At 32.6% G+C, this 25,008-nt stretch overlaps 9 non-coding genes across 9 annotated transcripts; all 9 read left to right on the forward strand.

Moving 5' to 3' along the window:
* Positions 1–1,355: 1,355 nt before the first annotated feature.
* TRNAR-CCU (transfer RNA arginine (anticodon CCU)) lies at positions 1,356–1,428 on the forward strand. The gene has a single exon. It is a non-coding gene; the product is annotated as a tRNA-Arg (tRNA).
* A 2,930-nt stretch (positions 1,429–4,358) lies between these two features.
* Positions 4,359–4,429, forward strand: TRNAR-CCU (transfer RNA arginine (anticodon CCU)). The gene has a single exon. It is a non-coding gene; the product is annotated as a tRNA-Arg (tRNA).
* Positions 4,430–5,856: 1,427 nt separating this feature from the next.
* TRNAR-CCU (transfer RNA arginine (anticodon CCU)) lies at positions 5,857–5,929 on the forward strand. Its single transcript has one exon. It is a non-coding gene; the product is annotated as a tRNA-Arg (tRNA).
* Positions 5,930–8,532: 2,603 nt separating this feature from the next.
* On the forward strand, positions 8,533–8,605 carry TRNAR-CCU (transfer RNA arginine (anticodon CCU)). The gene has a single exon. It is a non-coding gene; the product is annotated as a tRNA-Arg (tRNA).
* A 2,603-nt stretch (positions 8,606–11,208) lies between these two features.
* Positions 11,209–11,281, forward strand: TRNAR-CCU (transfer RNA arginine (anticodon CCU)). The gene has a single exon. It is a non-coding gene; the product is annotated as a tRNA-Arg (tRNA).
* A 1,427-nt stretch (positions 11,282–12,708) lies between these two features.
* Positions 12,709–12,781, forward strand: TRNAR-CCU (transfer RNA arginine (anticodon CCU)). Its single transcript has one exon. It is a non-coding gene; the product is annotated as a tRNA-Arg (tRNA).
* Positions 12,782–18,607: 5,826 nt separating this feature from the next.
* On the forward strand, positions 18,608–18,680 carry TRNAR-CCU (transfer RNA arginine (anticodon CCU)). The gene has a single exon. It is a non-coding gene; the product is annotated as a tRNA-Arg (tRNA).
* Positions 18,681–20,945: 2,265 nt separating this feature from the next.
* Positions 20,946–21,018, forward strand: TRNAR-CCU (transfer RNA arginine (anticodon CCU)). The gene has a single exon. It is a non-coding gene; the product is annotated as a tRNA-Arg (tRNA).
* A 2,615-nt stretch (positions 21,019–23,633) lies between these two features.
* TRNAR-CCU (transfer RNA arginine (anticodon CCU)) lies at positions 23,634–23,706 on the forward strand. Its single transcript has one exon. It is a non-coding gene; the product is annotated as a tRNA-Arg (tRNA).
* The last annotated feature ends 1,302 nt before the right edge of the window (positions 23,707–25,008 follow it).

Here is a 25,008-nt window from a genome sequence, read left to right on the forward strand (position 1 = left end):
ACCAGAAACTTTTATCTGCTTATCACTCCGGAACTGTTCAGCTTGCAAAATTATGGCCCAGTATCTAAAAGCAGACATTTATCCTAATGACATTGTGGATTAGTTTTCTGAAAAGTTTACTATCACCTGGGACAGTGGCTTCAAGTCCCATCTAGGATGCATGTTCCTTTGTTGCTCATTCTCATTCTAGAAGTTATGTTTTTTTTCAATTCAGGTGACTGTCTTAATGGTATTGCAGAAAATCCATATATACCAAAACATACCTATTAAGTTTTAATTGCAATTTAATATCAGAGTGGCTACAAAATAACAATTTCTATTGCAATTGCTGATGGGTTTCTTGAAGTCCTTTCATCCATGTCATCAAAAGGGTAATTTTCTGCTTTTTATATTTCTTTGGACACTGACTTTACTGACAATTTAGGTGCTTCAGACCAAAAAAACAATGTTTACCTTTAAATATAGAGCACAAGTGAGATTTAACTTATTTTTATTTAAAGATACTGCATTTTTTGGTATTATAGTGTATATTTTCCCTATGCAACATTAAAGTTACATATATCTATAGCAAATATTATTTAAGATAAATAAACAGGAATTATTTTACAATTTTGATAATATTGAACTGTACAACAATGGCATGAATTCATTGCAATATACACCTATGGATACATAAAACTGGGCAATAACACAAATGCACAATATAATTGATTACCTTATGATTAGAATATTACTTTTATTAGGTACTTTATTATTGAGTGCAGTAGTTTAGTGTATTTAAAAAGTAACTAATTTAAAATGAATAAACCAAGTTAATTTACTTAGTCAACTCGATGCTAAAATCACTCAACTAAAAATAATGCGCTTTGACCATGTGCTCATGTGGCGCAATCGGTCTGTGCGCAGAACTTAAAAGACAGTATCTATTGAGCAATCCTGAGGTTGTGAGTTCAAGCCTCACCTGGAGCAAATGTAATTTTTTTTCTAATGTCATCAGTTAATGATTATCATCTGCTTCCTGAACATCCTGATATGAAGGCAGAAAAAAAACACAAACATGACTGTTTTTAAGTACCAGTACACACAGCTGCTTTGGTTCATATGCAGTGTAAACATTACTTTAGTTAGTCAACAAAATGGAATGCAAAAGACTACCTCTTTATTGGTAAAAGAGTTGCATCAATCTGTTTTGCTACAATGTAACATGAGGGTCCACACTATTAGGTCTGGATAGTACAATCACATTTCATGCTGGGATTTGTAAAACAAAGAACACAAATAAACGGCTTTCCTATATCGCAACAATTAATGATTATACTAATGAAAAATTCAGTTTCACTCAAAGATGTTACTAAGCCCCAGTGGCCTAATGGATAAGGCACTGGCCTCCTAAGCCAGGGATTGTAGGTTCAAGTCCCATCTGGGGTGATAGGCTTTATTTCTTTAAAATAATTTTGGAAATGTTCCTTTCATTCTTGCTTCATACTGCACAAATGGCTCCACCAGAAACTTTTATCTGCTTATCACTCCGGAACTGTTCAGCTTGCAAAATTATGGCCCAGTATCTAAAAGCAGACATTTATCCTAATGACATTGTGGATTAGTTTTCTGAAAAGTTTACTATCACCTGGGACAGTGGCTTCAAGTCCCATCTAGGATGCATGTTCCTTTGTTGCTCATTCTCATTCTAGAAGTTATGTTTTTTTTCAATTCAGGTGACTGTCTTAATGGTATTGCAGAAAATCCATATATACCAAAACATACCTATTAAGTTTTAATTGCAATTTAATATCAGAGTGGCTACAAAATAACAATTTCTATTGCAATTGCTGATGGGTTTCTTGAAGTCCTTTCATCCATGTCATCAAAAGGGTAATTTTCTGCCTTTTATATTTCTTTGGACACTGACTTTACTGAAAATTTAGGTGCTTCAGACCAAAAAAACAATGTTTACCTTTAAATATAGAGCACAAGTGAGATTTAACTTATTTTTATTTAAAGATACTGCATTTTTTGGTATTATAGTGTATATTTTCCCTATGCAACATTAAAGTTACATATATCTATAGCAAATATTATTTAAGATAAATAAACAGGAATTATTTTACAATTTTGATAATATTGAACTGTACAACAATGGCATGAATTCATTGCAATATACACCTATGGATACATAAAACTGGGCAATAACACAAATGCACAATATAATTGATTACCTTATGATTAGAATATTACTTTTTTTAGGTACTTTATTATTGGGTGCAGTAGTTTAGTGGATTTAAAAAGTAACTAATTTAAAATGAATAAACCAAGTTAATTTACTTAGTCAACTCGATGCTAAAATCACTCAACTAAAAATAATGCGCTTTGACCATGTGCTCATGTGGCGCAATCGGTCTGTGCGCAGAACTTAAAAGACAGTATCTATTGAGCAATCCTGAGGTTGTGAGTTCAAGCCTCACCTGGAGCAAATGTAATTTTTTTTCTAATGTCATCAGTTAATGATTATCATCTGCTTCCTGAACATCCTGATATGAAGGCAGAAAAAAAACACAAACATGACTGTTTTTAAGTACCAGTACACACAGCTGCTTTGGTTCATATGCAGTGTAAACATTACTTTAGTTAGTCAACAAAATGGAATGCAAAAGACTACCTCTTTATTGGTAAAAGAGTTGCATCAATCTGTTTTGCTACAATGTAACATGAGGGTCCACACTATTAGGTCTGGATAGTACAATCACATTTCATGCTGGGATTTGTAAAGCAAAGAACACAAATAAACGGCTTTCCTATATCGCAACAATTAATGATTATACTAATGAAAAAATCAGTTTCACTCAAAGATGTTACTAATCCCCAGTGGCCTAATGGATAAGGCACTGGCCTCCTAACCAGGGATTGTGGGTTCAAGTCCCATCTGGGGTGATAGGCTTTATTTCATTAAAATAATTTTGGAGATGTTCCTTTCATTCTTGCTTCATACTGCACAAATGGCTCCACCAGAAACTTTTATCTGCTTATCAATCCGGAACTGTTCAGCTTGCAAAATTATGGCCCAGTATCTAAAAGCAGACATTTATCCTAATGACATTGTGGATTAGTTTTCTGAAAAGTTTACTATCACCTGGGACAGTGGCTTCAAGTCCCATCTAGGATGCATGTTCCTTTGTTGCTCATTCTCATTCTAGAAGTTATGATTTTTTTCAATTCAGGTGACTGTCTTAATGGTATTGCAGAAAATCCATATATACCATAACATACCTATTAAGTTTTAATTGCAATTTAATGTCAGAGTGGCTACAAAATAACAATTTCTATTGCAATTGCTGATGGGTTTCTTGAAGTCCTTTCATCCATGTCATCAAAAGTGTAATTTTCTGCCTTTTATATTTCTTTGGACACAGACTTTACTGACAATTTAGGTGCTTCAGACCAAAAAAACAATGTTTACCTTTAAATATAGAGCACAAGTGAGATTTAACTTATTTTTATTTAAAGATACTGCATTTTTTGGTATTAGAGTGTATATTTTCCCTATGCAACATTAAAGTTACATATATCTATAGCAAATAATATTTAAGATAAATAAACAGGAATTATTTTACAATTTTGATAATATTGTACTGTACAACAGTGGCATGAATTCATTGCAATATACACCTATGGATACATAAAACTGGGCAATAACACAAATGCACAATATAATTGATTACCTTATGATTAGAATATTACTTTTGTTAGGTACTTTAGTATTGGGTGCAGTAGTTTAGTGGATTTAAAAAGTAACTAATTTAAAATTAATAAACCAAGTTAATTTACTTAGTCAACTCGATGCTAAAATCACTCATCTAAAAATAATGCGCTTTGACCATATGCTCCTGTGGCGCAATCGGTCTGTGCGCAGAACTTAAAAGACAGTATCTGTTGAGCAATGCTGAGGTTGTGAGTTCAAGCCTCACCTGGAGCAAATGTAATTTTTTTTCTAATGTCATCAGTTAATGATTATCATCTGCTTCCTGAACATCCTGATATGAAGGCAGAAAAAAAACACAAACATGACTGTTTTTAAGTACCAGTACACACAGCTGCTTTGGTTCATATGCAGTGTAAACATTACTTTAGTTAGTCAACAAAATGGAATGCAAAAGACTACCTCTTTATTGGTAAAAGAGTTGCATCAATCTGTTTTGCTACAATGTAACATGAGGGTCCACACTATTAGGTCTGGATAGTACAATCACATTTCATGCTGGGATTTGTAAAGCAAAGAACACAAATAAACGGCTTTCCTATATCGCAACAATTAATGATTATACTAATGAAAAATTCAGTTTCACTCAATGATGTTACTAAGCACCAGTGGCCTAATGGATAAGGCACTGGCCTCCTAAGCCAGGGGTTGTGGGTTCAAGTCCCATCAGGGGTGATAGGCTTTATTTCTTTAAAATAATTTTGGAGATGTTCCTTTCATTCTTGCTTCATACTGCACAAATGGCTCCACCAGAAACTTTTATCTGCTTATCAATCCGGAACTGTTCAGCTTGCAAAATTATGGCCCAGTATCTAAAAGCAGACATTTATCCTAATGACATTGTGGATTAGTTTCCTGAAAAGTTTACTATCACCTGGGACAGTGGCTTCAAGTCCCATCTAGGATGCATGTTCCTTTGTTGCTCATTCTCATTCTAGAAGTTATGCTTTTTTTCAATTCAGGTGACTGTCTTAATGGTATTGCAGAAAATCCATATATACCAAAACATACCTATTAAGTTTTAATTGCAATTTAATATCAGAGTGGCTACAAAATAACAATTTCTATTGCAATTGCTGATGGGTTTCTTGAAGTCCTTTCATCCATGTCATCAAAAGGGTAATTTTCTGCCTTTTATATTTCTTTGGACACTGACTTTACTGACAATTTAGGTGCTTCAGACCAAAAAAACAATGTTTACCTTTAAATATAGAGCACAAGTGAGATTTAACTTATTTTTATTTAAAGATACTGCATTTTTTGGTATTATAGTGTATATTTTCCCTATTCAAAATTAAAGTTACATATATCTATAGCAAATATTATTTAAGATAAATAAACAGGAATTATTTTACAATTTTGATAATATTGTACTGTACAATAATGGCATGAATTCATTGCAATATACACCTATGGATACATAAAACTGGGCAATAACACAAATGCACAATATAATTGATTACCTTATGATTAGAATATTACTTTTATTAGGTACTTTAGTATTGGGTGCAGTAGTTTAGTGGATTTAAAAAGTAACTAATTTAAAATTAATAAACCAAGTTAATTTACTTAGTCAACTCGATGCTAAAATCCCTCAACTAAAAATAAAGTGCTTTGTCCATGTGCTCCTGTGGCGCAATCGGTCTGTGCGCGGTACTTATAAGACAGTATCTGTTGAGCAATCCTGAGGTTGTGAATTCAAGCCTCACCTGAAGCAAATGTAATTTTTTTTCTAATTTCATCAGTTAATGATTATCATCTGCTTCCTGAACATCCTGATATGAAGGCAGAAAAAAAACACAAACATGACTGTTTTTAAGTACCAGTACACACAGCTGCTTTGGTTCATATGCACTGTAAAAATTACTTTAGTTAGTCAACAAAATGGAATGCAAAAGACTACCTCTTTATTGGTAAAAGAGATGCATCAATCTGTTTTGCTGCAATGTAACATGAGGGTCCACACTATTAGGTCTGGATAGTACAATCACATTTCATGCTGGGATTTGTAAAGCAAAGAACACAAATAAATGGCTTTCCTATATTGCAACAATTAATGATTATACTAATGAAAAAATCAGTTTCACTCAAGATGTTACTAAGCCCCAGTGGCCTAATGGATAAGGCACTGGCCTCCTAAGCCAGGCATTGTGGGTTCAAGTCCCATCTGGGATGATAGGCTTTATTTCATTAAAATAATTTTGGAGATGTTCCTTTCATTCTTGCTTCATACTGTACAAATGGCTCCACCAGAAACTTTTATCTGCTTATCAATCCGGAACTGTTCAGCTTGCAAAATTATGGCCCAGTATCTAAAAGCAGACATTTATCCTAATGACATTGTGGATTAGTTTCCTGAAAAGTTTACTATCACCTGGGACAGTGGCTTCAAGTCCCATCTAGGATGCATGTTCCTTAGTTGCTCATTCTCATTCTAGAAGTTATGCTTTTTTTCAATTCAGGTGACTGTCTTAATTGTATTGCAGAAAATCCATATATACCAAAACATACCTATTAAGTTTTAATTGCAATTTAATATCAGAGTGGCTACAAAATAACAATTTCTATTGCAATTGCTGATGGGTTTCTTGAAGTCCTTTCATCCATGTCATCAAAAGGGTAATTTTCTGCTTTTTATATTTCTTTGGACACTGACTTTACTGACAATTTAGGTGCTTCAGACCAAAAAAACAATGTTTACCTTTAAATATAGAGCACAAGTGAGATTTAACTTATTTTTATTTAAAGATACTGCATTTTTTGGTATTATAGTGTATATTTTCCCTATGCAACATTAAAGTTACATATATCTATAGCAAATATTATTTAAGATAAATAAACAGGAATTATTTTACAATTTTGATAATATTGAACTGTACAACAATGGCATGAATTCATTGCAATATACACCTATGGATACATAAAACTGGGCAATAACACAAATGCACAATATAATTGATTACCTTATGATTAGAATATTACTTTTTTTAGGTACTTTATTATTGGGTGCAGTAGTTTAGTGGATTTAAAAAGTAACTAATTTAAAATGAATAAACCAAGTTAATTTACTTAGTCAACTCGATGCTAAAATCACTCAACTAAAAATAATGCACTTTGACCATGTGCTCCTGTGGCGCAATCGGTCTGTGCGCAGAACTTAAAAGACAGTATCTGTTGAGCAATGTTGAGGTTGTGAGTTCAAGCCTCACCTGGAGCAAATGTAATTTTTTTTCTAATGTCATCAGTTAATGATTATCATCTGCTTCCTGAACATTCTGATATGAAGGCAGAGAAAAAACACAAACATGACTGTTTTTAAGTACCAGTACACACAGCTGCTTTGGTTCATATGCAGTGTAAACATTACTTTAGTTAGTCAACAAAATGGAATGCAAAAGACTACCTCTTTATTGGTAAAAGAGTTGCATCAATCTGTTTTGCTGCAATGTAACATGAGGGTCCACACTATTAGGTCTGGATAGTACAATCACATTTCATGCTGGTATTTGTAAAGCAAAGAACACAAATAAACGATTAGTTTCCTGAAAAGTTTACTATCACCTGGGACAGTGGCTTCAAGTCCCATCTAGGATGCATGTTCCTTTGTTGCTCATTCTCATTCTAGAAGTTATGCTTTTTTTCAATTCAGGTGACTGTCTTAATGGTATTGCAGAAAATCCATATATACCAAAACATACCTATTAAGTTTTAATTGCAATTTAATATCAGAGTGGCTACAAAATAACAATTTCTATTGCAATTGCTGATGGGTTTCTTGAAGTCCTTTCATCCATGTCATCAAAAGGGTAATTTTCTGCTTTTTATATTTCTTTGGACACTGACTTTACTGACAATTTAGGTGCTTCAGACCAAAAAAACAATGTTTACCTTTAAATATAGAGCACAAGTGAGATTTAACTTATTTTTATTTAAAGATACTGCATTTTTTGGTATTATAGTGTATATTTTCCCTATGCAACATTAAAGTTACATATATCTATAGCAAATATTATTTAAGATAAATAAACAGGAATTATTTTACAATTTTGATAATATTGAACTGTACAACAATGGCATGAATTCATTGCAATATACACCTATGGATACATAAAACTGGGCAATAACACAAATGCACAATATAATTGATTACCTTATGATTAGAATATTACTTTTTTTAGGTACTTTATTATTGGGTGCAGTAGTTTAGTGGATTTAAAAAGTAACTAATTTAAAATGAATAAACCAAGTTAATTTACTTAGTCAACTCGATGCTAAAATCACTCAACTAAAAATAATGCACTTTGACCATGTGCTCCTGTGGCGCAATCGGTCTGTGTGCAGAACTTAAAAGACATTATCTGTGAGATTGTGAGTTCAAGCCTCACCTGGAGCAAATGTAAGTTTTTTTCTAATGTCATCAGTTAATGATTATCATCTGCTTCCTGAACATCCTGATATGAAGGCAGAAAAAAAACACAAACATGACTGTTTTTAAGTACCAGTACACACAGCTGCTTTGGTTCATATGCAGTGTAAACATTACTTTAGTTAGTCAACAAAATGGAATGCAAAAGACTACCTCTTTATTGGTAAAAGAGTTGCATCAATCTGTTTTGCTGCAATGTAACATGAGGGTCCACACTATTAGGTCTGGATAGTACAATCACATTTCATGCTGGGATTTGTAAAGCAAAGAACACAAATAAATGGCTTTCCTATATTGCAACAATTAATGATTATACTAATGAAAAAATCAGTTTCACTCAAGATGTTACTAAGCCCCAGTGGCCTAATGGATAAGGTACTGGCCTCCTAAGCCAGGCATTGTGGGTTCAAGTCCCATCTGGGATGATAGGCTTTATTTCTTTAAAATAATTTTGGAGATGTTCCTTTCATTCTTGCTTCATACTGCACAAATGGCTCCACCAGAAACTTTTATCTGCTTATCAATAAGGAACTGTTCAGCTTGCAAAATTATGGCCCAGTATCTAAAAGCAGACATTTATCCTAATGACATTGTGGATTAGTTTCCTGAAAAGTTTACTATCACCTGGGACAGTGGCTTCAAGTCCCATCTAGGATGCATGTTCCTTTGTTGCTCATTCTCATTCTAGAAGTTATGCTTTTTTTCAATTCAGGTGACTGTCTTAATGGTATTGCAGAAAATCCATATATACCAAAACATACCTATAAAGTTTTAATTGCAATTTAATATCAGAGTGGCTACAAAATAACAATTTCTATTGCAATTGCTGATGGGTTTCTTGAAGTCCTTTCATCCATGTCATCAAAAGGGTAATTTTCTGCTTTTTATATTTCTTTGGACACTGACTTTACTGACAATTTAGGTGCTTCAGACCAAAAAAACAATGTTTACCTTTAAATATAGAGCACAAGTGAGATTTAACTTATTTTTATTTAAAGATACTGCATTTTTTGGTATTATAGTGTATATTTTCCCTATGCAACATTAAAGTTACATATATCTATAGCAAATATTATTTAAGATAAATAAACAGGAATTATTTTACAATTTTGATAATATTGAACTGTACAACAATGGCATGAATTCATTGCAATATACACCTATGGATACATAAAACTGGGCAATAACACAAATGCACAATATAATTGATTACCTTATGATTAGAATATTACTTTTTTTAGGTACTTTATTATTGGGTGCAGTAGTTTAGTGGATTTAAAAAGCAACTAATTTAAAATGAATAAACCAAGTTAATTTACTTAGTCAACTCGATGCTAAAATCACTCAACTAAAAATAATGCACTTTGACCATGTGCTCCTGTGGCGCAATCGGTCTGTGCGCAGAACTTAAAAGACAGTATCTGTTGAGCAATGCTGAGGTTGTGAGTTCAAGCCTCACCTGGAGCAAATGTAATTTTTTTTCTAATGTCATCAGTTAATGATTATCATCTGCTTCCTGAACATCCTGATATGAAGGCAGAAAAAAAACACAAACATGACTGTTTTTAAGTACCAGTACACACAGCTGCTTTGGTTCATATGCAGTGTAAACATTACTTTAGTTAGTCAACAAAATGGAATGCAAAAGACTACCTCTTTATTGGTAAAAGAGTTGCATCAATCTGTTTTGCTGCAATGTAACATGAGGGTCCACACTATTAGGTCTGGATAGTACAATCACATTTCATGCTGGTATTTGTAAAGCAAAGAACACAAATAAACGATTAGTTTCCTGAAAAGTTTACTATCACCTGGGACAGTGGCTTCAAGTCCCATCTAGGATGCATGTTCCTTTGTTGCTCATTCTCATTCTAGAAGTTATGCTTTTTTTCAATTCAGGTGACTGTCTTAATGGTATTGCAGAAAATCCATATATACCAAAACATACCTATTAAGTTTTAATTGCAATTTAATATCAGAGTGGCTACAAAATAACAATTTCTATTGCAATTGCTGATGGGTTTCTTGAAGTCCTTTCATCCATGTCATCAAAAGGGTAATTTTCTGCTTTTTATGTTTCTTTGGACACTGACTTTACTGACAATTTAGGTGCTTCAGACCAAAAAAACAATGTTTACCTTTAAATATAGAGCACAAGTGAGATTTAACTTATTTTTATTTAAAGATACTGCATTTTTTGGTATTATAGTGTATATTTTCCCTATGCAACATTAAAGTTACATATATCTATAGCAAATATTATTTAAGATAAATAAACAGGAATTATTTTACAATTTTGATAATATTGAACTGTACAACAATGGCATGAATTCATTGCAATATACACCTATGGATACATAAAACTGGGCAATAACACAAATGCACAATATAATTGATTACCTTATGATTAGAATATTACTTTTTTTAGGTACTTTATTATTGGGTGCAGTAGTTTAGTGGATTTAAAAAGTAACTAATTTAAAATGAATAAACCAAGTTAATTTACTTAGTCAACTCGATGCTAAAATCACTCAACTAAAAATAATGCACTTTGACCATGTGCTCCTGTGGCGCAATCGGTCTGTGTGCAGAACTTAAAAGACAGTATCTGTGAGGTTGTGAGTTCAAGCCTCACCTGGAGCAAATGTAATTTTTTTTCTAATGTCATCAGTTAATGATTATCATCTGCTTCCTGAACATCCTGATATGAAGGCAGAAAAAAAACACAAACATGACTGTTTTTAAGTACCAGTACACACAGCTGCTTTGGTTCATATGCAGTGTAAACATTACTTTAGTTAGTCAACAAAATGGAATGCAAAAGACTACCTCTTTATTGGTAAAAGAGTTGCATCAATCTGTTTTGCTGCAATGTAACATGAGGGTCCACACTATTAGGTCTGGATAGTACAATCACATTTCATGCTGGGATTTGTAAAGCAAAGAACACAAATAAATGGCTTTCCTATATTGCAACAATTAATGATTATACTAATGAAAAAATCAGTTTCACTCAAGATGTTACTAAGCCCCAGTGGCCTAATGGATAAGGTACTGGCCTCCTAAGCCAGGCATTGTGGGTTCAAGTCCCATCTGGGATGATAGGCTTTATTTCTTTAAAATAATTTTGGAGATGTTCCTTTCATTCTTGCTTCATACTGCACAAATGGCTCCACCAGAAACTTTTATCTGCTTATCAATCCGGAACTGTTCAGCTTGCAAAATTATGGCCCAGTATCTAAAAGCAGACATTTATCCTAATGACATTGTGGATTAGTTTCCTGAAAAGTTTACTATCACCTGGGACAGTGGCTTCAAGTCCCATCTAGGATGTATGTTCCTTTGTTGCTCATTCTCATTCTAGAAGTTATGCTTTTTTTCAATTCAGGTGACTGTCTTAATGGTATTGCAGAAAATCCATATATACCAAAACATACCTATTAAGTTTTAATTGCAATTTAATATCAGAGTGGCTACAAAATAACAATTTCTATTGCAATTGCTGATGGGTTTCTTGAAGTCCTTTCATCCATGTCATCAAAAGGGTAATTTTCTGCCTTTTATATTTCTTTGGACACTGACTTTACTGACAATTTAGGTGCTTCAGACCAAAAAAACAATGTTTACCTTTAAATATAGAGCACAAGTGAGATTTAACTTATTTTTATTTAAAGATACTGCATTTTTTGGTATTATAGTGTATATTTTCCCTATTCAACATTAAAGTTACATATATCTATAGCAAATATTATTTAAGATAAATAAACAGGAATTATTTTACAATTTTGATAATATTGTACTGTACAATAATGGCATGAATTCATTGCAATATACACCTATGGATACATAAAACTGGGCAATAACACAAATGCACAATATAATTGATTACCTTATGATTAGAATATTACTTTTATTAGGTACTTTAGTATTGGGTGCAGTAGTTTAGTGGATTTAAAAAGTAACTAATTTAAAATTAATAAACCAAGTTAATTTACTTAGTCAACTCGATGCTAAAATCCCTCAACTAAAAATAAAGTGCTTTGTCCATGTGCTCCTGTGGCGCAATCGGTCTGTGCGCGGTACTTATAAGACAGTATCTGTTGAGCAATCCTGAGGTTGTGAATTCAAGCCTCACCTGAAGCAAATGTAATTTTTTTTCTAATTTCATCAGTTAATGATTATCATCTGCTTCCTGAACATCCTGATATGAAGGCAGAAAAAAAACACAAACATGACTGTTTTTAAGTACCAGTACACACAGCTGCTTTGGTTCATATGCACTGTAAAAATTACTTTAGTTAGTCAACAAAATGGAATGCAAAAGACTACCTCTTTATTGGTAAAAGAGATGCATCAATCTGTTTTGCTGCAATGTAACATGAGGGTCCACACTATTAGGTCTGGATAGTACAATCACATTTCATGCTGGGATTTGTAAAGCAAAGAACACAAATAAATGGCTTTCCTATATTGCAACAATTAATGATTATACTAATGAAAAAATCAGTTTCACTCAAGATGTTACTAAGCCCCAGTGGCCTAATGGATAAGGCACTGGCCTCCTAAGCCAGGCATTGTGGGTTCAAGTCCCATCTGGGATGATAGGCTTTATTTCATTAAAATAATTTTGGAGATGTTCCTTTCATTCTTGCTTCATACTGTACAAATGGCTCCACCAGAAACTTTTATCTGCTTATCAATCCGGAACTGTTCAGCTTGCAAAATTATGGCCCAGTATCTAAAAGCAGACATTTATCCTAATGACATTGTGGATTAGTTTCCTGAAAAGTTTACTATCACCTGGGACAGTGGCTTCAAGTCCCATCTAGGATGCATGTTCCTTAGTTGCTCATTCTCATTCTAGAAGTTATGCTTTTTTTCAATTCAGGTGACTGTCTTAATGGTATTGCAGAAAATCCATATATACCAAAACATACCTATTAAGTTTTAATTGCAATTTAATATCAGAGTGGCTACAAAATAACAATTTCTATTGCAATTGCTGATGGGTTTCTTGAAGTCCTTTCATCCATGTCATCAAAAGGGTAATTTTCTGCTTTTTATATTTCTTTGGACACTGACTTTACTGACAATTTAGGTGCTTCAGACCAAAAAAACAATGTTTACCTTTAAATATAGAGCACAAGTGAGATTTAACTTATTTTTATTTAAAGATACTGCATTTTTTGGTATTATAGTGTATATTTTACCTATGCAACATTAAAGTTACATATATCTATAGCAAATATTATTTAAGATAAATAAACAGGAATTATTTTACAATTTTGATAATATTGAACTGTACAACAATGGCATGAATTCATTGCAATATACACCTATGGATACATAAAACTGGGCAATAACACAAATGCACAATATAACTGATTACCTTATGATTAGAATATTACTTTTTTTAGGTACTTTATTATTGGGTGCAGTAGTTTAGTGGATTTAAAAAGTAACTAATTTAAAATGAATAAACCAAGTTAATTTACTTAGTCAACTCGATGCTAAAATCACTCAACTAAAAATAATGCACTTTGACCATGTGCTCCTGTGGCGCAATCGGTCTGTGCGCAGAACTTAAAAGACAGTATCTGTTGAGCAATGTTGAGGTTGTGAGTTCAAGCCTCACCTGGAGCAAATGTAATTTTTTTTCTAATGTCATCAGTTAATGATTATCATCTGCTTCCTGAACATTCTGATATGAAGGCAGAGAAAAAACACAAACATGACTGTTTTTAAGTACCAGTACACACAGCTGCTTTGGTTCATATGCAGTGTAAACATTACTTTAGTTAGTCAACAAAATGGAATGCAAAAGACTACCTCTTTATTGGTAAAAGAGTTGCATCAATCTGTTTTGCTGCAATGTAACATGAGGGTCCACACTATTAGGTCTGGATAGTACAATCACATTTCATGCTGGTATTTGTAAAGCAAAGAACACAAATAAACGATTAGTTTCCTAAAAAGTTTACTATCACCTGGGACAGTGGCTTCAAGTCCCATCTAGGATGCATGTTCCTTTGTTGCTCATTCTCATTCTAGAAGTTATGCTTTTTTTCAATTCAGGTGACTGTCTTAATGGTATTGCAGAAAATCCATATATACCAAAACATACCTATTAAGTTTTAATTGCAATTTAATATCAGAGTGGCTACAAAATAACAATTTCTATTGCAATTGCTGATGGGTTTCTTGAAGTCCTTTCATCCATGTCATCAAAAGGGTAATTTTCTGCTTTTTATATTTCTTTGGACACTGACTTTACTGACAATTTAGGTGCTTCAGACCAAAAAAACAATGTTTACCTTTAAATATAGAGCACAAGTGAGATTTAACTTATTTTTATTTAAAGATACTGCATTTTTTGGTATTATAGTGTATATTTTCCCTATGCAACATTAAAGTTACATATATCTATAGCAAATATTATTTAAGATAAATAAACAGGAATTATTTTACAATTTTGATAATATTGAACTGTACAACAATGGCATGAATTCATTGCAATATACACCTATGGATACATAAAACTGGGCAATAACACAAATGCACAATATAATTGATTACCTTATGATTAGAATATTACTTTTTTTAGGTACTTTATTATTGGGTGCAGTAGTTTAGTGGATTTAAAAAGTAACTAATTTAAAATGAATAAACCAAGTTAATTTACTTAGTCAACTCGATGCTAAAATCACTCAACTAAAAATAATGCACTTTGACCATGTGCTCCTGTGGCGCAATCGGTCTGTGCGCAGAACTTAAAAGACAGTATCTGTTGAGCAATGCTGAGGTTGTGAGTTCAAGCCTCACCTGGAGCAAATGTAATTTTTTTTCTAATGTCATCAGTTAATGATTATCATCTGCTTCCTGAACATCCTGATATGAAGGCAGAAAAAAAACACAAACATGACTGTTTTTAAGTACCAGTACACACAGCTGCTTTGGTTCATATGCAGTGTAAACATTACTTTAGTTAGTCAACAAAATGGAATGCAAAAGACTACCTCTTTATTGGTAAAAGAGTTGCATCAATCTGTTTTGCTGCAATGTAACATGAGGGTCCACACTATTAGGTCTGGATAGTACAATCACATTTTATGCTGGTATTTGTAAAGCAAAGAACACAAATAAACGATTAGTTTCCTGAAAAGTTTACTATCACCTGGGACAGTGGCTTCAAGTCCCATCTAGGATGCATGTTCCTTTGTTGCTCATTCTCATTCTAGAAGTTATGCTTTTTTTCAATTCAGGTGACTGTCTTAATGGTATTGCAGAAAATCCATATATACCAAAACATACCTATTAAGTTTTAATTGCAATTTAATATCAGAGTGGCTACAAAATAACAATTTCTATTGCAATTGCTGATGGGTTTCTTGAAGTCCTTTCATCCATGTCATCAAAAGGGTAATTTTCTGCCTTTTATATTTCTTTGGACACTGACTTTACTGACAATTTAGGTGCTTCAGACCAAAAAAACAATGTTTACCTTTAAATATAGAGCACAAGTGAGATTTAACTTATTTTTATTTAAAGATACTGCATTTTTTGGTATTATAGTGTATATTTTCCCTATGCAACATTAAAGTTACATATATCTATAGCAAATATTATTTAAGATAAATAAACAGGAATTATTTTACAATTTTGATAATATTGAACTGTACAACAATGGCATGAATTCATTGCAATATACACCTATGGATACATAAAACTGGGCAATAACACAAATGCACAATATAATTGATTACCTTATGATTAGAATATTACTTTTTTTAGGTACTTTATTATTGGGTGCAGTAGTTTAGTGGATTTAAAAAGTAACTAATTTAAAATGAATAAACCAAGTTAATTTACTTAGTCAACTCGATGCTAAAATCACTCAACTAAAAATAATGCACTTTGACCATGTGCTCCTGTGGCGCAATCGGTCTGTGCGCAGAACTTAAAAGACAGTATCTGTTGAGCAATGCTGAGGTTGTGAGTTCAAGCCTCACCTGGAGCAAATATAATTTTTTTTCTAATGTCATCAGTTAATGATTATCATCTGCTTCCTGAACATCCTGATATGAAGGCAGAAAAAAAACACAAACATGACTGTTTTTAAGTACCAGTACACACAGCTGCTTTGGTTCATATGCAGTGTAAACATTACTTTAGTTAGTCAACAAAATGGAATGCAAAAGACTACCTCTTTATTGGTAAAAGAGTTGCATCAATCTGTTTTGCTGCAATGTAACATGAGGGTCCACACTATTAGGTCTGGATAGTACAATCACATTTTATGCTGGTATTTGTAAAGCAAAGAACACAAATAAACGATTAGTTTCCTGAAAAGTTTACTATCACCTGGGACAGTGGCTTCAAGTCCCATCTAGGATGCATGTTCCTTTGTTGCTCATTCTCATTCTAGAAGTTATGCTTTTTTTCAATTCAGGTGACTGTCTTAATGGTATTGCAGAAAATCCATATATACCAAAACATACCTATTAAGTTTTAATTGCAATTTAATATCAGAGTGGCTACAAAATAACAATTTCTATTGCAATTGCTGATGGGTTTCTTGAAGTCCTTTCATCCATGTCATCAAAAGGGTAATTTTCTGCTTTTTATATTTCTTTGGACACTGACTTTACTGACAATTTAGGTGCTTCAGACCAAAAAAACAATGTTTACCTTTAAATATAGAGCACAAGTGAGATTTAACTTATTTTTATTTAAAGATACTGCATTTTTTGGTATTATAGTGTATATTTTCCCTATGCAACAATAAAGTTACATATATCTATAGCAAATATTATTTAAGATAAATAAACAGGAATTATTTTACAATTTTGATAATATTGAACTGTACAACAATGGCATGAATTCATTGCAATATACACCTATGGATACATAAAACTGGGCAATAACACAAATGCACAATATAATTGATTACCTTATGATTAGAATATTACTTTTATTAGGTACTTTATTATTGGGTGCAGTAGTTTAGTGGATTTAAAAAGTAACTAATTTAAAATGAATAAACCAAGTTAATTTACTTAGTCAACTCGATGCTAAAATCACTCAACTAAAAATAATGCACTTTGACCATGTGCTCCTGTGGCGCAATCGGTCTGTGCGCAGAACTTAAAAGACAGTATCTGTTGAGCAATGCTGAGGTTGTGAGTTCAAGCCTCACCTGGAGCAAATATAATTTTTTTTCTAATGTCATCAGTTAATGATTATCATCTGCTTCCTGAACATCCTGATATGAAGGCAGAAAAAAAACACAAACATGACTGTTTTTAAGTACCAGTACACACAGCTGCTTTGGTTCATATGCAGTGTAAACATTACTTTAGTTAGTCAACAAAATGGAATGCAAAAGACTACCTCTTTATTGGTAAAAGAGTTGCATCAATCTGTTTTGCTGCAATGTAACATGAGGGTCCACACTATTAGGTCTGGATAGTACAATCACATTTTATGCTGGTATTTGTAAAGCAAAGAACACAAATAAACGATTAGTTTCCTGAAAAGTTTACTATCACCTGGGACAGTGGCTTCAAGTCCCATCTAGGATGCATGTTCCTTTGTTGCTCATTCTCATTCTAGAAGTTATGCTTTTTTTCAATTCAGGTGACTGTCTTAATGGTATTGCAGAAAATCCATATATACCAAAACATACCTATTAAGTTTTAATTGCAATTTAATATCAGAGTGGCTACAAAATAACAATTTCTATTGCAATTGCTGATGGGTTTCTTGAAGTCCTTTCATCCATGTCATCAAAAGGGTAATTTTCTGCTTTTTATATTTCTTTGGACACTGACTTTACTGACAATTTAGGTGCTTCAGACCAAAAAAACAATGTTTACCTTTAAATATAGAGCACAAGTGAGATTTAACTTATTTTTATTTAAAGATACTGCATTTTTTGGTATTATAGTGTATATTTTCCCTATGCAACAATAAAGTTACATATATCTATAGCAAATATTATTTAAGATAAATAAACAGGAATTATTTTACAATTTTGATAATATTGAACTGTACAACAATGGCATGAATTCATTGCAATATACACCTATGGATACATAAAACTGGGCAATAACACAAATGCACAATATAATTGATTACCTTATGATTAGAATATTACTTTTATTAGGTACTTTATTATTGGGTGCAGTAGTTTAGTGGATTTAAAAAGTAACTAATTTAAAATGAATAAACCAAGTTAATTTACTTAGTCAACTCGATGCTAAAATCACTCAACTAAAAATAATGCGCTTTGACCATGTGCTCATGTGGCGCAATCGGTCTGTGCTGGGATTTGTAAAACAAAGAACACAAATAAACGGCTTTCCTATATCGCAACAATTAATGATTATACTAATGAAAAATTCAGTTTCACTCAAAGATGTTACTAAGCCCCAGTGGCCTAATGGATAAGGCACTGGCCTCCTAAGCCAGGGATTGTGGGTTCAAGTCCCATCTGGGGTGATAGGCTTTATTTCTTTAAAATAATTTTGGAGATGTTCCTTTCATTCTTGCTTCATACTGCACAAATGGCTCCACCAGAAACTTTTATCTGCTTATCAATCCGGAACTGTTCAGCTTGCAAAATTATGGCCCAGTATCTAAAAGCAGACATTTATCCTAATGACATTGTGGATTAGTTTCCTGAAAAGTTTACTATCACCTGGGACAGTGGCTTCAAGTCCCATCTAGGATGCATGTTCCTTTGTTGCTCATTCTCATTCTAGAAGTTATGCTTTTTTTCAATTCAGGTGACTGTCTTAATGGTATTGCAGAAAATCCATATATACCAAAACATACCTATTAAGTTTTAATTGCAATTTAATATCAGAGTGGCTACAAAATAACAATTTCTATTGCAATTGCTGATGGGTTTCTTGAAGTCCTTTCATCCATGTCATCAAAAGGGTAATTTTCTGCCTTTTATATTTCTTTGGACACTGACTTTACTGACAATTTAGGTGCTTCAGACCAAAAAAACAATGTTTACCTTTAAATATAGAGCACAAGTGAGATTTAACTTATTTTTATTTAAAGATACTGCATTTTTTGGTATTATAGTGTATATTTTCCCTATGCAACATTAAAGTTACATATATCTATAGCAAATATTATTTAAGATAAATAAACAGGAATTATTTTACAATTTTGATAATATTGAACTGTACAACAATGGCATGAATTCATTGCAATATACACCTATGGATACATAAAACTGGGCAATAACACAAATGCACAATATAATTGATTACCTTATGATTAGAATATTACTTTTTTTAGGTACTTTATTATTGGGTGCAGTAGTTTAGTGGATTTAAAAAGTAACTAATTTAAAATGAATAAACCAAGTTAATTTACTTAGTCAACTCGATGCTAAAATCACTCAACTAAAAATAATGCACTTTGACCATGTGCTCCTGTGGCGCAATCGGTCTGTGCGCAGAACTTAAAAGACAGTATCTGTTGAGCAATGCTGAGGTTGTGAGTTCAAGCCTCACCTGGAGCAAATATAATTTTTTTTCTAATGTCATCAGTTAATGATTATCATCTGCTTCCTGAACATCCTGATATGAAGGCAGAAAAAAAACACAAACATGACTGTTTTTAAGTACCAGTACACACAGCTGCTTTGGTTCATATGCAGTGTAAACATTACTTTAGTTAGTCAACAAAATGGAATGCAAAAGACTACCTCTTTATTGGTAAAAGAGTTGCATCAATCTGTTTTGCTGCAATGTAACATGAGGGTCCACACTATTAGGTCTGGATAGTACAATCACATTTTATGCTGGTATTTGTAAAGCAAAGAACACAAATAAACGATTAGTTTCCTGAAAAGTTTACTATCACCTGGGACAGTGGCTTCAAGTCCCATCTAGGATGCATGTTCCTTTGTTGCTCATTCTCATTCTAGAAGTTATGCTTTTTTTCAATTCAGGTGACTGTCTTAATGGTATTGCAGAAAATCCATATATACCAAAACATACCTATTAAGTTTTAATTGCAATTTAATATCAGAGTGGCTACAAAATAACAATTTCTATTGCAATTGCTGATGGGTTTCTTGAAGTCCTTTCATCCATGTCATCAAAAGGGTAATTTTCTGCTTTTTATATTTCTTTGGACACTGACTTTACTGACAATTTAGGTGCTTCAGACCAAAAAAACAATGTTTACCTTTAAATATAGAGCACAAGTGAGATTTAACTTATTTTTATTTAAAGATACTGCATTTTTTGGTATTATAGTGTATATTTTCCCTATGCAACAATAAAGTTACATATATCTATAGCAAATATTATTTAAGATAAATAAACAGGAATTATTTTACAATTTTGATAATATTGAACTGTACAACAATGGCATGAATTCATTGCAATATACACCTATGGATACATAAAACTGGGCAATAACACAAATGCACAATATAATTGATTACCTTATGATTAGAATATTACTTTTATTAGGTACTTTATTATTGGGTGCAGTAGTTTAGTGGATTTAAAAAGTAACTAATTTAAAATGAATAAACCAAGTTAATTTACTTAGTCAACTCGATGCTAAAATCACTCAACTAAAAATAATGCGCTTTGACCATGTGCTCATGTGGCGCAATCAGTCTGTGCTGGGATTTGTAAAACAAAGAACACAAATAAACGGCTTTCCTATATCGCAACAATTAATGATTATACTAATGAAAAATTCAGTTTCACTCAAAGATGTTACTAAGCCCCAGTGGCCTAATGGATAAGGCACTGGCCTCCTAAGCCAGGGATTGTGGGTTCAAGTCCCATCTGGGGTGATAGGCTTTATTTCTTTAAAATAATTTTGGAGATGTTCCTTTCATTCTTGCTTCATACTGCACAAATGGCTCCACCAGAAACTTTTATCTGCTTATCAATCCTGAACTGTTCAGCTTGCAAAATTATGGCCCAGTATCTAAAAGCAGACATTTATCCTAATGACATTGTGGATTAGTTTCCTGAAAAGTTTACTATCACCTGGGACAGTGGCTTCAAGTCCCATCTAGGATGCATGTTCCTTTGTTGCTCATTCTCATTCTAGAAGTTATGCTTTTTTTCAATTCAGGTGACTGTCTTAATGGTATTGCAGAAAATCCATATATACCAAAACATACCTATTAAGTTTTAATTGCAACTTAATATCAGAGTGGCTACAAAATAACAATTTCTATTGCAATTGCTGATGGGTTTCTTGAAGTCCTTTCATCCATGTCATCAAAAGGGTAATTTTCTGCTTTTTATATTTCTTTGGACACTGACTTTACTGACAATTTAGGTGCTTCAGACCAAAAAAACAATGTTTACCTTTAAATATAGAGCACAAGTGAGATTTAACTTATTTTTATTTAAAGATACTGCATTTTTTGGTATTATAGTGTATATTTTCCCTATGCAACATTAAAGTTACATATATCTATAGCAAATATTATTTAAGATAAATAAACAGGAATTATTTTACAATTTTGATAATATTGAACTGTACAACAGTGGCATGAATTCATTGCAATATACACCTATGGATACATAAAACTGGGCAATAACACAAATGCACAATATAATTGATTACCTTATGATTAGAATATTACTTTTATTAGGTACTTTATTATTGGGTGCAGTAGTTTAGTGGATTTAAAAAGTAACTAATTTAAAATGAATAAACCAAGTTAATTTACTTAGTCAACTCGATGCTAAAATCACTCAACTAAAAATAATGCGCTTTGACCATGTGCTCCTGTGGTGCAATCGGTCTGTGCACAGAACTTAAAAGACAGTATCTGTTGAGCAATGCTGAGGTTGTGAGTTCAAGCCTCACCTGGAGCAAATGTAATTTTTTTTCTAATGTCATCAGTTAATGATTATCATCTGCTTCCTGAACATCCTGATATGAAGGCAGAGAAAAAACACAAACATGACTGTTTTTAAGTACCAGTACACACAGCTGCTTTGGTTCATATGCAGTGTAAACATTACTTTAGTTAGTCAACAAAATGGAATGCAAAAGACTACCTCTTTATTGGTAAAAGAGTTGCATCAATCTGTTTTGCTGCAATGTAACATGAGGGTCCACACTATTAGGTCTGGATAGTACAATCACATTTCATGCTGGTATTTGTAAAGCAAAGAACACAAATAAACGATTAGTTTCCTGAAAAGTTTACTATCACCTGGGACAGTGGCTTCAAGTCCCATCTAGGATGCATGTTCCTTTGTTGCTCATTCTCATTCTAGAAGTTATGCTTTTTTTCAATTCAGGTGACTGTCTTAATGGTATTGCAGAAAATCCATATATACCAAAACATACCTATTAAGTTTTAATTGCAATTTAATATCAGAGTGGCTACAAAATAACAATGTCTATGGCAATTGCTGATGGGTTTCTTGAAGTCCTTTCATCCATGTCATCAAAAGGGTAATTTTCTGCTTTTTATATTTCTTTGGACACTGACTTTACTGACAATTTAGGTGCTTCAGACCAAAAAAACAATGTTTACCTTTAAATATAGAGCACAAGTGAGATTTAACTTATTTTTATTTAAAGATACTGCATTTTTTGGTATTATAGTGTATATTTTCCCTATGCAACATTAAAGTTACATATATCTATAGCAAATATTATTTAAGATAAATAAACAGGAATTATTTTACAATTTTGATAATATTGAACTGTACAACAGTGGCATGAATTCATTGCAATATACACCTATGGATACATAAAACTGGGCAATAACACAAATGCACAATATAATTGATTACCTTATGATTAGAATATTACTTTTATTAGGTACTTTATTATTGGGTGCAGTAGTTTAGTGGATTTAAAAAGTAACTAATTTAAAATGAATAAACCAAGTTAATTTACTTAGTCAACTCGATGCTAAAATCACTCAACTAAAAATAATGCGCTTTGACCATGTGCTCCTGTGGTGCAATCGGTCTGTGCGCAGAACTTAAAAGACAGTATCTGTTGAGCAATGCTGAGGTTGTGAGTTCAAGCCTCACCTGGAGCAAATGTAATTTTTTTTCTAATGTCATCAGTTAATGATTATCATCTGCTTCCTGAACATCCTGATATGAAGGCAGAAAAAAAACACAAACATGACTGTTTTTAAGTACCAGTACACACAGCTGCTTTGGTTCATATGCAGTGTAAACATTACTTTAGTTAGTCAACAAAATGGAATGCAAAAGACTACCTCTTTATTGGTAAAAGAGTTGCATCAATCTGTTTTGCTACAATGTAACATGAGGGTCCACACTATTAGGTCTGGATAGTACAATCACATTTCATGCTGGGATTTGTAAAGCAAAGAACACAAATAAACGGCTTTCCTATATCGCAACAATTAATGATTATACTAATGAAAAATTCAGTTTCACTCAAAGATGTTACTAAGCCCCAGTGGCCTAATGGATAAGGCACTGGCCTCCTAAGCCAGGGATTGTGGGTTCAAGTCCCATCTGGGGTGATAGGCTTTATTTCTTTAAAATAATTTTGGAGATGTTCCTTTCATTCTTGCTTCATACTGCACAAATGGCTCCATCATAAACTTTTATCTGCTTAACAATCCGGTACTGTTCAGCTTGCAAAATTATGGCCCAGTATCTAAAAGCAGACATTTATCCTAATGACATTGTGGATTAGTTTCCTGAAAAGTTTACTATCACCTGGGACAGTGGCTTCAAGTCCCATCTAGGATGCATGTTCCTTTGTTGCTCATTCTCATTCTAGAAGTTATGCTTTTTTTCAATTCAGGTGACTGTCTTAATGGTATTGCAGAAAATCCATATATACCAAAACATACCTATTAAGTTTTAATTGCAATTTAATATCAGAGTGGCTACAAAATAACAATTTCTATTGCAATTGCTGATGGGTTTCTTGAAGTCCTTTCATCCATGTCATCAAAAGGGTAATTTTCTGCTTTTTATATTTCTTTGGACACTGACTTTACTGACAATTTAGGTGCTTCAGACCAAAAAAACAATGTTTACCTTTAAATATAGAGCACAAGTGAGATTTAACTTATTTTTATTTAAAGATACTGCATTTTTTGGTATTATAGTGTATATTTTCCCTATGCAACATTAAAGTTACATATATCTATAGCAAATATTATTTAAGATAAATAAACAGGAATTATTTTACAATTTTGATAATATTGAACTGTACAACAATGGCATGAATTCATTGCAATATACACCTATGGATACATAAAACTGGGCAATAACACAAATGCACAATATAATTGATTACCTTATGATTAGAAAATTACTTTTTTTAGGTACTTTATTATTGGGTGCAGTAGTTTAGTGGATTTAAAAAGTAACTAATTTAAAATGAATAAACCAAGTTAATTTACTTAGTCAACTCGATGCTAAAATCACTCAACTAAAAATAATGCACTTTGACCATGTGCTCCTGTGGCGCAATCGGTCTGTGCGCAGAACTTAAAAGACAGTATCTGTTGAGCAATGCTGAGGTTGTGAGTTCAAGCCTCACCTGGAGCAAATTTAATTTTTTTTCTAATGTCATCAGTTAATGATTATCATCGGCTTCCTGAACATCCTGATATGAAGGCAGAAAAAAAACACAAACATGACTGTTTTTAAGTACCAGTACACACAGCTGCTTTGGTTCATATGCAGTGTAAACATTACTTTAGTTAGTCAACAAAATGGAATGCAAAAGACTACCTCTTTATTGGTAAAAGAGTTGCATCAATCTGTTTTGCTGCAATGTAACATGAGGGTCCACACTATTAGGTCTG

Source organism: Taudactylus pleione, unplaced genomic scaffold, assembly GCF_031769625.1.
Source record: "Taudactylus pleione unplaced genomic scaffold, aTauple2 ptg000473l, whole genome shotgun sequence".
Taxonomy (NCBI): domain Eukaryota; kingdom Metazoa; phylum Chordata; class Amphibia; order Anura; family Myobatrachidae; genus Taudactylus; species Taudactylus pleione.